At 46.9% G+C, this 11575-nt stretch overlaps 1 long non-coding RNA gene across 2 annotated transcripts in view; it reads left to right on the top strand.

The window, feature by feature from the left end:
* Positions 1-248: 248 nt before the first annotated feature.
* The window catches only part of LOC144819355 (uncharacterized), a 29732-nt gene continuing 18405 nt past the window's right edge, over positions 249-11575 (top strand). Inside the window, exons 1-3 of one of the 2 annotated variants that reach the window (XR_013607309.1) lie at positions 327-371; positions 3623-3773; positions 4701-4871. This is a non-coding gene — a long non-coding RNA (uncharacterized LOC144819355). Of the gene's footprint in view, positions 372-3622; positions 3774-4700; positions 4872-11575 lie in introns of both variants that reach the window. The other variant, XR_013607308.1, reaches the window with a different exon arrangement.

The following is an 11575-nucleotide window of genomic DNA, read 5'->3' as shown; positions in this document are numbered from 1 at the left end:
TGTGCTCAAGATGTTTCTAAAATAAACAACCATGTCCAAATAGCAGAATAATTATCATGAAGATCGTGTTTTTTCAAGTCCTGTTCAAAGCGCGATAATTATTCATTAAATAGTTCAAAGTACTTACTGGAATCTTCTCTGAATATCTTAAATCCACTCGCGAGTGCAATTAACAGATGTATCTTACTTTTTTGTTCAGGGAAGGAAGGAGCAAAGTTCACGGGACACGCAGGAAACAGGAAGGACGAGCCTGAATCTCCGAGGGAAACGTTAAACAGCCGGACCGGAACAACAAATTGACTGTTGCTGCATTGCTAAGGACGCCTCGAGATGAGCGCAGGAACAGCAGAGGAGATGTCATCTAGTCTCAGGTGAGCAGAGAGGGTAAACGAACGCAAGCGCCTTCTGCCGATGGAGCAGGGTTTATATAAGGCTGAGTGGGTGGGGTCGGTTCATAGCCAGAGCGTGTGAAAGCTGTTCCTCACGTTTTACACATGTTTTTTCATTTCCTCTAACCGGCAGTCTTTTCCATGTGCACAACGTTATCTTTATGTAAATGCTGCACATGGTTTAAACAGTTGCTTCAGTACGAACATTTCCGGAGAGGAATAAGCAAAACAAACATTGGCAAGCCCAAATAACAAGCCTCATAGAAACTGGTTGAAACAAATAAGCATTGGCAAACACAAGACTATTCAAAGGGATACATATTTGGCAATTAGAAAGGAAATACATTTGTCAATGCGCAACTTTATGAATGGGGCCTAACAAAGGCTACCTTGGACTCATAATACCAAATATACATGTAGACAGAATGTTCATGCAATTACTGAAGTACCCTAACAGGGGCTTGCTTAACATCTCAAATGTCAACAAGCCTGTGACTGTTCATAAGTGATACTACAGCCTGGTGGAATCAAATTTTCTTCTGTGGTATTTGATAATTTGAATACTTCCCACCTCATGCTGTATTCTTAAATCCCCACAGGGTTGGCCAGCATGCTAACTCCACCTCCAGATCTTCTGATACTTTAGAATCATCTTGATTAGAGCTGCAAATAGAACAAACTGTCACCCCCACCGGCAGCTCCACAATTGATCATCTACCCACTTGTTCACTTACTTCTGCTTGACAGGATCGATGTTACTTTTAGCAAAGATACCAACCTCCCTAATCATAGCGCTCTGGGTCATACATGCTACCAGGGTACACCCTCTAATTGTCAACAATTCCCTCTTGCCCCATGGAATATGCGTTTCCTGTTGACATATAACCTCTGAACCCAGGGACCGCAGTATCTCCGCCACCTTCTGCTGTTAAGCCCTGCCATTTAGGCCTCCCACATTAACTGAACATATGGATAATTTACCCATTTAATAGCCAAAGACTTGTTACTATGCCTATTCCTTGAGATCTGATACTCCACCTCTTTCCCTCTTCTTGCCTTGCTCATGCTGGGATTTTTTGTTTGCCACCCCAACCCTCATCCCTTCCTCCACCGCCCCCTCCCCAACCATCCATCCACCACCACACGCCTGTCCCTCACATCTCCAACAATGTAAAGGTAACTGACATGGTCTATAGAGATGAGAGCATACTCTCAGACCAACCAGCCAGGCAACTGAAATCTATTCAAAAACAAACATTCCTGTTGCACAGTACAAACCCCTTAGAATCAAGTAGAACTTGAAAATAAATACTAGAAAAAAAAATCCACCTGATAACCTTATTGTGTCATAGCCTAGGATGAACCCTCCACAAGTCTACAAAAGTTTATGTACTAAATTCCTGCAGGTATTCTTTTGATTTTATTTCAGACTTGTAATGACTCCCAGATCATTTTTAAAAGTGCCGGATTCATTAAAAAAAGCTTGGGATCCTTTGTACTGAAAAGATTACATTAGTTGTTGCAAGCTCCACTTCCTCTCAATGGTTATGTGGAAGAAGTTAGGCATTACGAAGAAAGAGCAGTCCCCAACTGTTCATTTTGCCTTCGACCTGGCCTTCTCAAATATTGATTGTCTCAGAAGGAAGTTGCCTATAGACACCAGAATAGCCTGTGGCTTCCCAGCTTCCCTAACTGGATGTTTCTGTAAAAAGGGAACCCAAAGGGCTCTCTTAATCTTGAGGGCCTAGTTCCATCCCTCTAGTTTGGGAAATGCCTGACAAAAGAAGTCCACCATAAACGAATAAACATTTGATTGGTCAATTTTCTTCTTCTACCAGCTTCCACTGAATGTCAATTAGTTGGGATTCGTGAGCCTTCACGTGACCGCAAGCTGTGGCGACATTAGATTCAAAAGCAGCGGTTCTAGTCTCGAGATCTGTCAAACACTCCACTGTGGCATTGCATGATTTGGCCACCTTTCGAACCACCCCCTGCAACTTGTGTATTGCTTCCTGAGATCTGCAACCATCCAGTCAAGTTTTCTCTCGATGAGACATAATGCATTGAAAGATGGAGTCCATGGTAGGGGGATTTGAGCTAAGAACCTCTTGGGAACCTTTTGACATTACTCCCACCAATTGCTTGGTTGATGAGTAGTTCCACTTGAGACCCTTTCTGCTTGTAGCTTGCCATCAAGTCTTTTTAACAACTTTCCGTGCCATAGAAAAAAAGCACCACCAGTAAGGTTCTCAGGAACACTGTCACTATCGCTAGACTCAGTGAGGAATTCAGAGCCATCAATGGACCGTTCTGCCTCGTCCAACAGGGAAAAGAATCATTCATTCGTATTGGGGGTCAGAGCTGGCTATGTGTGCTTGATTCTGTGTGCCTTTGCTGGGCCAATGGGATCTGCCTGAGACAGCACTCTCAGAATCTGCAGCTTTAGCTGGAGGCTGCAGTCACCATCATCCTTCATTAATCCCTCTCCAATGTGTACTTTTGCCTTCATGCCTATGCCAGGATTTAGTATAGGACCTACATGTTCTTGTATGGGCATTCCAGAATCCCCCACATTGGCCTCAAGCGGTATTACAATGATAGCGCCCTTTAACTTGCCTTCGAAAGTCTGCACCCCTTGCAGAGGCTTCCCTTTTTTCAAATTTTATTTTGTTATTTATTTTGTCCCATTTTATGCAAGGAAATGCAGAGTACAAATCATACAAGTCAATTCAAATGAGCAAATACAGTCAAGAAATATAGAAGAAAGAAAAAAATGCAGAACATATACGAGGTTGCTTAAATCCAATCAGTTATAGGGCCCCAAATCTTAACTCCCATAGTCCTCTTTCTTATTCCCATAGTCTTGTATATGGCCATTTCCAAATTATACATAGCTAATAGTCTTGTATGCCAGCTAAAGAAGGAAGGAGGATCCGAATTAATCCAATCATTGGTAATACAAGCACGTACTACTGCCATACAAATAAATATAAAATATGTCATAGTCTTAGATCTAGTATAAGCAGAGGTTTCTGAACTGACGCCAATCAAGACCAATTCCCCAGTATTAGTCATTGGTAGTCCCATTATTAATCCTAAAAATTGTTCAATTGAAAAAAATAATTCAGATAATTTGGGACAAGAAAAAAACATGTGAACAGCGTGCGCAGCAAACTGGTCTCATCTGTTATATTTGGTTCCGGCGGTAGTACTCCATTTGGATATCTTTCTAGGCATCTGCTACCTGGCAGCCAAGTCATGGAACTCCCTCCCCACCCACCTTCGACAAACCCAGGACCACCTCGCCTTCAGGAAGCAGCTCAAGACCTGGCTTTTCGAGTAATAAACGGACCCCCCTCCCCCAGCGCCTTGAGACCCGCCCGGGTGAGTAGCGCGCTATACAAATGCTATGATTGAATGCTATGATAGGGGTATAATATAAATCATTGCAGAGGCTTCCCAGCTGTAGCGTTTTCCTGGACTTCAGACTCTGTTAAATCCTTAGGCAGAGTTTCAATTGTCTCACTGATCACTGGTTTTCCTTCAGCCCCCACCAGCAGCTTCAGAATTCCTCACAAGCTGACTGAGCCAAGAAGAAAACTGTCGAGCCGACTGGACATTGAGATAGCGGAGGCTCACTTTTCCCCTTCTTCTTCCCAGACAAATCCATTTTCATTGCTGGTGGAAGGCTCCGCATACTCTTGCATGGAGCTATGTTGCTTGTTGGCTCTGCTCCTGAGCCCACGAGATCCTGGGGCACAGCTGCTGTCAGGGAGGCACCTTTTCCTTTCTAGATGTCTGCTCCTACTCCAGCCCCTAATCACTGGATTATGTTTGCAACACTGGCTGCAGAAGCAACAGCTCACCGCTGCAATTAGTAAGCTTTGACAGACAAGTAGGAATTCTCCCCCTCATAATGTATTGCTTCATCTTCTGCCAGTGAGTTCTGCTAACAGAGTAGCCATCCTCCAGAAATCCTTTATGACCTTCAAGAGCATACTTTACAGGGTTTCTCCAATACTATTTATCCTGGCGACTTGTCAGAGAGCTGCGTTACGGCCGCCTCAAGCAGCCACCAACGTCCTTCCCCTCCAATACATTTCTATAATAGTTAAAAAATAAGTTTCTCCAACTAATAATATATTTATAAATTGGTAATAAGTAGGGAATTACTATAAAATGAATACTAACCTATTTATTTTTTCTCATTTCCATGGTACCGTACGAGTATTGTTTCATGTTTCCATGAGAAATTACTTTATTGCACAGGTTATAGGTGACAAGATTTGAGTTTACCTTTTTTCCCTCCAGGTGGCAATGAAAAAAATCCAGCACAATGGATTCCAATAATTTCTTCCTCTACTCCACCTCTGGTTCCTCCTCTTGCAACAGCACAGCACCATCTCCTTCATCCACTGCAGTTCTACAGCTAAAGAGCACAACCCTCTCCTTTGAAGATTTCAAATTGAATGTGGCTAAAGGGTATATGCTTCCTGTTTCCTACTATTTACATGCGAAATACATGTGATGTCACTGACCGTGTCATGAGTGATGTAATATGTGACGTCATCAGCAGTGCATTGCAGGGGCGCGAGTTATAGTTAGCTCTACTAACTATAATGGGCGAATTTCTCTGGTTTTATACGAGTGAAATGTCCAACTAACTATAACATCCCTGAAACCTATGTTTTTTCAGTGAATTTCTAAGTTTTTTTTAAATGCTAATTTCTAACTATAACGTCTCTGAAACCTATGGATTTTTCAGTGAATTTCTAAGGTTTGTTAAATGCTAATTTCTAACTATAACGCCCCTGAAACCTATGTTTTTTTTTGTGAATTTCAAAGATTTTTTAAATGTTAATTTCTAATTATAAGTTCATTAAGCCTATGGTTTTTTCAGTGATTTTAAATTATCATCCCATTCTCAACCAACAAATGAGAGCGAAAACTGATGCTAATGATATGCAGAGTAGGCGTTTCCGTGCAAAAATAACACAAAAACACCACTTCCCGATATTTTCAACGACCTGCCACATCTGCGATACAATCCAAAAACAAGCGAAAAGCCAAGTTAGTAGTAAGAATGTAACATCTGCCTTTTACTGGTGTAAGGCGATACAAAAGGGGATGATGGACGGAGCGTTTGAGCAAATCAAACACTCACCCCCAGTCAACTGATCTGGGTTTAATCCATCACCATTCTTTAGCCCACTCAGCCACCCCAGTTCAGACATGGCCATATGCAAATCAGTCTGACCCTGTGCCTCATGGGAACATTCCAGCCCGAACTGCCAGATCTTTTGACGGGGTGTGAGTGTTTGATTGATTCAGATGCTCCGTCCATCACCACCCCCTTTTGTACCGCTTTTGGCTGCCATAAGTGTGGCAGGGTATGCTCAGACGTGAGTCCCTTGCTCACTTTGCCACTGGATTCAAGCAAGCCGTGCTGAAGACGGCTGGAATGCCAGAAACCGGTCCTCGGAAGCTTGTTTCCGGTCCAGGGAAGACATGGCTTGGCAGTTCGGGCTGGACTGTTCCCATGAGGCACAGGGTCAGACTGATTTGCTTATAGCCATGTCTGAACTGGGGTGGCAGAGTGGGCTAATGAACGGTGATGGATTAAACCCAGATCTTTTGACTGGGTGTGAGTGTTTGATTGATTCAGATGCTCCGTTCATCACCACCCCCTTTTGTACCGCTTTTGGCTGCCATAAGTGTGGCAGGGTATGCTCAGACGTGAGTCCCTTGCTCACTTTGCCACTGGATTCGAACAAGCCGTGCTGAAGACGGCTGGAATGCCAGAAACCGGTCCTCGGAAGCTTGTTTCCGGTCCAGGGAAGACATGGCTTGGCAGTTCGGGCTGGACTGTTCCCATGAGGCACAGGGTCAGACTGATTTGCATATAGCCATGTCTGAACTGGGGTGGCAGAGTGGGCTAAAGAACGGTGATGGATTAAACCCAGATCTTTTGAGTGGGTGTGAGTGTTTGATTGATTCAGATGCTCCGTCCATCACCACCCCCTATTGTACCGCTTTTGGCTGCCATAAGTGTGGCAGGGTATGCTCAGACGTGAGTCCCTTGCTCACTGTGCCACTTGATTCAAGCAAGCCGGGCTGAAGACGGCTGGAATGCCAGAAACCGGTCCTCGGAAGCTTGTTTCTGGTCCAGGGAAGACATGGCTTGGCAGTTCGGGCTGGACTGTACCCATGAGGCACAGGGTCGGACTGATTTACATATAGCCATGTCTGAACTGGGGTGGCAGAGTGGGCTAAAGAACGGTGATGGATTAAACCCAGATCTTTTGACTGGGTGTGAATGTTTGATTGATTCAGATGCTCCGTTCATCACCACCCCCTTTTGTACCGCTTTTGGCTGCCATAAGTGTGGCAGGGTATGCTCAGACGTGAGTCCCTTGCTCACTTTGCCACTGGATTCAAGCAAGCCGGGCTGAAGACGGCTGGAATGCCAGAAACCGGTCCTCGGAAGCTTGTTTCCGGTCCAGGGAAGACATGGCTTGGCCGTGCGGGCTGGACTGTTCCCATGAGGCACAGGGTCAGACTGATTTGCATATAGCCATGTCTGAACTGGGGTAGCAGAGTGGGCTAAAGAACGGTGATGGATTAAACCCAGATCAATTGACTGGGTGTGAGTGTTTGATTGATTCAGATGCTCCGTTCATCACCCCCCCCTTTTGTACCGCTTTTGGCTGTCATAAGTGTGGCAGGGTATGCTCAGACGTGAGTCCCTTGCTCACTTTGCCACTGGATTCAAGCAAGCCGGGCTGAAGACGGCTGGAATGCCAGAAACCGGTCCTCGGAAGCTTGTTTCCGGTCCAGGGAAGACATGGCTTGGCAGTTCGGGCTGGACTGTTCCCATGAGGCACAGGGTCAGACTGATTTGCATATAGCCATGTCTGACTGGGGTGGCAGAGTGGGCTAAAGAACGGTGATGGATTAAACCCAGATCTTTTGACTGGGTGTGAGTGTTTGATTGATTCAGATGCTCCGTCCATCACCACCCCCTTTTGTACCGCTTTTGGCTGCCATAAGTGTGGAGGGTATGCTCAGACGTGAGTCCCTTGCTCACTTTGCCACTGGATTCAAGCAAGCCGGGCTGAAGATGATTGGAATGCCAGAAACCGGTCCTCGGAAGCTTGTTTCCGGCCCAGGGAAGACATGGCTTGGCAGATCGGGCTGGACTGTTCCCATGAGGCACAGGGTCAGACTGATTTGCATATAGCCATGTCTGAACTGGGGTGGCAGAGTGGGCTAAAGAACTGTGATGGATTAAACCCAGATCTTTTGACTGGGTGTGAGTGTTTGATTGATTCAGATGCTCCGTCCATCACCACCCCCTTTTGTACCGCTTTTGGCTGCCATAAGTATGGCAGGGTATGCTCAGACTTGAGTACCTTACTCACTTTGCCACTGGATTCAAGCAAGCCGGGCTGAAGACGGCTGGAATGCCAGAAACCGGTCCTCGGAAGCTTGTTTCCGGTCCAGGGAAGACATGGCTTGGCAGTTCGGGCTGGACTGTTCCCTTGAGGCACAGGGTCAGACTGATTTGCATATAGCCATGTCTGAACTGGGGTGGCAGAGTGGGCTAAAGAACAGTGATGGATTAAACCCAGATCTTTTGACTGGGTGTGAGTGTTTGATTGATTCAGATGCTCCGTCCATCACCACCCCCTTTTGTACCGCTTTTGGCTGCCATAAGTGTGGCAGGGTATGCTCAGACGTGAGTCCCTTGCTCACTTTACCACTGGATTCAAGCAAGCCAGGCTGAAGACGGCTGGAATGCCAGAAACCGGTCCTCGGAAGCTTGTTTCCGGTCCAGGGAAGACATGGCTTGGCAGTTCGGGCTGGACTGTTCCCATGAGGCACAGGGTCAGACTGATTTGCATATAGCCATGTCTGAACTGGGGTAGCAGAGTGGGCTAAAGAACGGTGATGGATTAAACCCAGATCTTTTGACTGGGTGTGAGTGTTTGATTGATTCAGATGCTCCGTCCATCACCACCCCCTTTTGTACCGCTTTTGGTTGCCATAAGTGTGGCAGGGTATGCTCAGACGTGAGTCCCTTGCTCACTTTGCCACTGGATTCAAGCAAGCCGGGCTGAAGACGGCTGGAATGCCAGAAACCGGTCCTCGGAAGCTTGTTTCCGGTCCAGGGAAGATATGGCTTGGCAGTTCGGGCTGGACTGTTCCCATGAGGCACAGGGTGAAATGAAATGAAATTAAATGAAAAGAATCTTGTATTGCGCAACTAAGCCCGAAGGCATCAAGGCGCCTAACAGCAAAACCATAGGAACAAAAAAGAGAACAGTAACTACGGGTACGCCCTTGCAAACAACCACGTTTTCAGTGCTTTCCGAAACAACAAAACGGAAGACTGAGATTTAATTTCACAAGGAAGGGTATTCCATAATTTAGGGGCAATTGAAGAGAAAGCCCTGCCGCACCATTTATTCCTACGGAAGCGAGGTACAACCAGCGGGTTCTTTGAAGAGGAGCGTAAGTCTCTGCCCGATACATAGGGTAGCAGCAGTTTCTTAACACCCCCGCCCCCTTACCAGAGAGTGCACTATAGGTCAGGCAGAGCGTTTTGAAGATGATCCTCGATTCAATAGGAAGCCAGTGTAAGGCCTTCCTGGCTGCCGTTGCTGACGCTAATCTGGGAGCGTCCAGAACAAATTTCGCTGCCGCATTTTGGGCAGTCTGAAGACGCTGTATCAGGCTCTTATTCATGCCGGTATATAATGCGTTACAGTAATCAAATCGTGAAGCGATAAGTGCTACCACCACTTGCTTCCGCACCAGAGGAGACAGGTAATGTTTTATTTTTCGGAGTATTTTAATAATACCCCAGCAGGTAGCAACAGTTCTGTTGACCTGCAGAGTCATGGAGAGGGCGGGATCAATCAATACTCCCAGGTTCCGTGCCGACCCCGTAGGAGTAGGACAGGTCCCCAACGAGGGCGGCCACCATTCAGGTGACCAGATGTTATTGTTTAGGCCAAACACCAAGATCTCAGTCTTCTCACCGTTCAACTTTAGTGAATTGTAAATCATCCACTGGGACACTGCTTCCATGCAGTTCCTGAAGTTGAACGGTGGCGAGTTATCCAGGTGGGAGAGGGACACCAAGATCTGTGTGTCGTCAGCATACGAAACTACCTCCATCCCAAAAGATCTAACCAACCTGGCAAGCGGGGTCACGTAGATGTTAAACAGGGTCGGACTTAATGCCGACCCCTGTGGGACCCCACATTGCACAGGTAGGGATGGAGATATGAACTCTCCCACCTTAACCCTCTGTTCCCTCTGGTCCAAAAAGGAGGCCAGCAGACTCAGAGCCGCCCCTTCCACCCCTATCTCCCTCAGGCGAGATGTTAAAACCAAAGGGGATAGGGTATCAAAGGCAGCTCTCAGGTCCAGGAGGACCAGGACGGTGGTATGACCCTGGTCTACCTCCATACGGATGTTATTCAGAACAACCGTAAGGTCTGACTCGGTGCTATGATGCCTCCTAAAGCCGTGTTGAGATTGATCTAGGAGACCCGAGGAGTCAAGAGAAGCCGCCAGATGTTGATTTAGATGAGTCTCCATCATCTTTGCGGGAGCTGGAAGCAAAGAAATGGGGTGATAATTCTTAAGCACCTCGGGGTCTAGTGTAGGCTTCTTTAGGAGGGGCTTGACCACCGCACTATTCCATTGAGATGGAAAAGTGCCCTCTCTCATAGCCCTATTCATGATTTCCAGCAAGAAGGGCAATAAGGAGTCTCTGCACTCCTTCAGGACTTTAAGGGGGCATGGGTCCAGTGGGGACCCCGACCTCATCTTATTTAAGAGCAGGTCACGCTCCTGATAAGATAGAGGCGGAAACTCGGACAAAGTCATAGAGGTGGTAGATAGAGCCTTCTTCGAGAGCGGAAAAGAGGGGACGGGCGGAGGAGGGGTAACTGATCTTTGTAGTTCAAGATTCGAATAGATGTCTACGATCTTCGAGTGGAAGAATCCAGCGATTTTATCACAGAATTCCTGGGTGCTTACTACAGGGTCCGGCATCTGTAATGTACAGAGCGAGTCCACTATTTTAAAAAGCTCCCTGGGAAAGGAAAGAGCCATTGTCAGGTTAGCAAAGTACTCTTGCTTCACTCTGATGATCTCCATCTTGTACTCCTTGAGGAGTTTCTTGTGTTTATCCCTCTCCTTCATAATCCAGCTCGTCCGCCAAACCCTTTCTTGCTTCCTGCACCCCTGTTTCATGAGCCTAAGAGGCTCCGAAAACCAGGGTGCCGAGGGTTTCTTTCTCGCAGAGTAGCAAGAAGAAATAGGAGCTGGCACATCTACTGCTGCACTAATGGCTTTGGACAATTCAGAAGCGGCTGAATTGACATCCTCAAAAGGATCAGCATTGTAATTTTGCATCAGTGGGGCCAGCGTGTCGCTCGTGATTTTCCTGAGGTTCCTCCTAGATATAGTTTGACTGGGGACTGGGGTCAGACTGATTTGCATATAGCCATGTCTGAACTGGGGTGGCAGAGTGGGCTAAAGAACGGTGATGGATTAAACCCAGATCTTTTGACTGGGTGTGAGTGTTTGATTGATTCAGATGCTCCGTCCATCACCACCCCCTTTTGTACCGCTTTTGGCTGTCATAAGTGTGGCAGGGTATGCTCAGACGTGAGTCCCTTGCTCACTTTGCCACTGGATTCAAGCAAGCCGGGCTGAAGACGGCTGGAATGCCAGAAACCGGTCCTCGGAAGCTTGTTTCCGGTCCAGGGAAGACATGGCTTGGCAGTTCAGGCTGGACTGTTCCCATGAGGCACAGGGTCAGACTGATTTGCATTTAGCCATGTCTGAACTGGGGTGGCAGAGTGGGCTAAAGAACGGTGATGGATTAAACCCAGATCTTTTGACTGGGTGTGAGTGTTTGATTGATTCAGATGCTCCGTCCATCACCACCCCCTTTTGTACCACTTTTGGCTGCCATAAGTGTGGCAGGGTATGCTCAGACGTGAGTCCCTTGCGCACTTTGCCACTGGATTCAAGCAAGCCGGGCTGAAGACGGCTGGAATGCCAGAAACTGGTCCTCGGAAGCTTGTTTCCGGTCCAGGGAAGACATGGCTTGGCAGTTCGGGCTGGACTGTTCCCATGAGGCACAGGGTCAGACTGATTTGCAT

Source organism: Lissotriton helveticus, chromosome 2_1 (assembly GCF_964261635.1).
Source record: "Lissotriton helveticus chromosome 2_1, aLisHel1.1, whole genome shotgun sequence".
NCBI lineage: Eukaryota > Metazoa > Chordata > Amphibia > Caudata > Salamandridae > Lissotriton > Lissotriton helveticus.
This window is presented reverse-complemented; position numbering and strand designations above follow the sequence as displayed.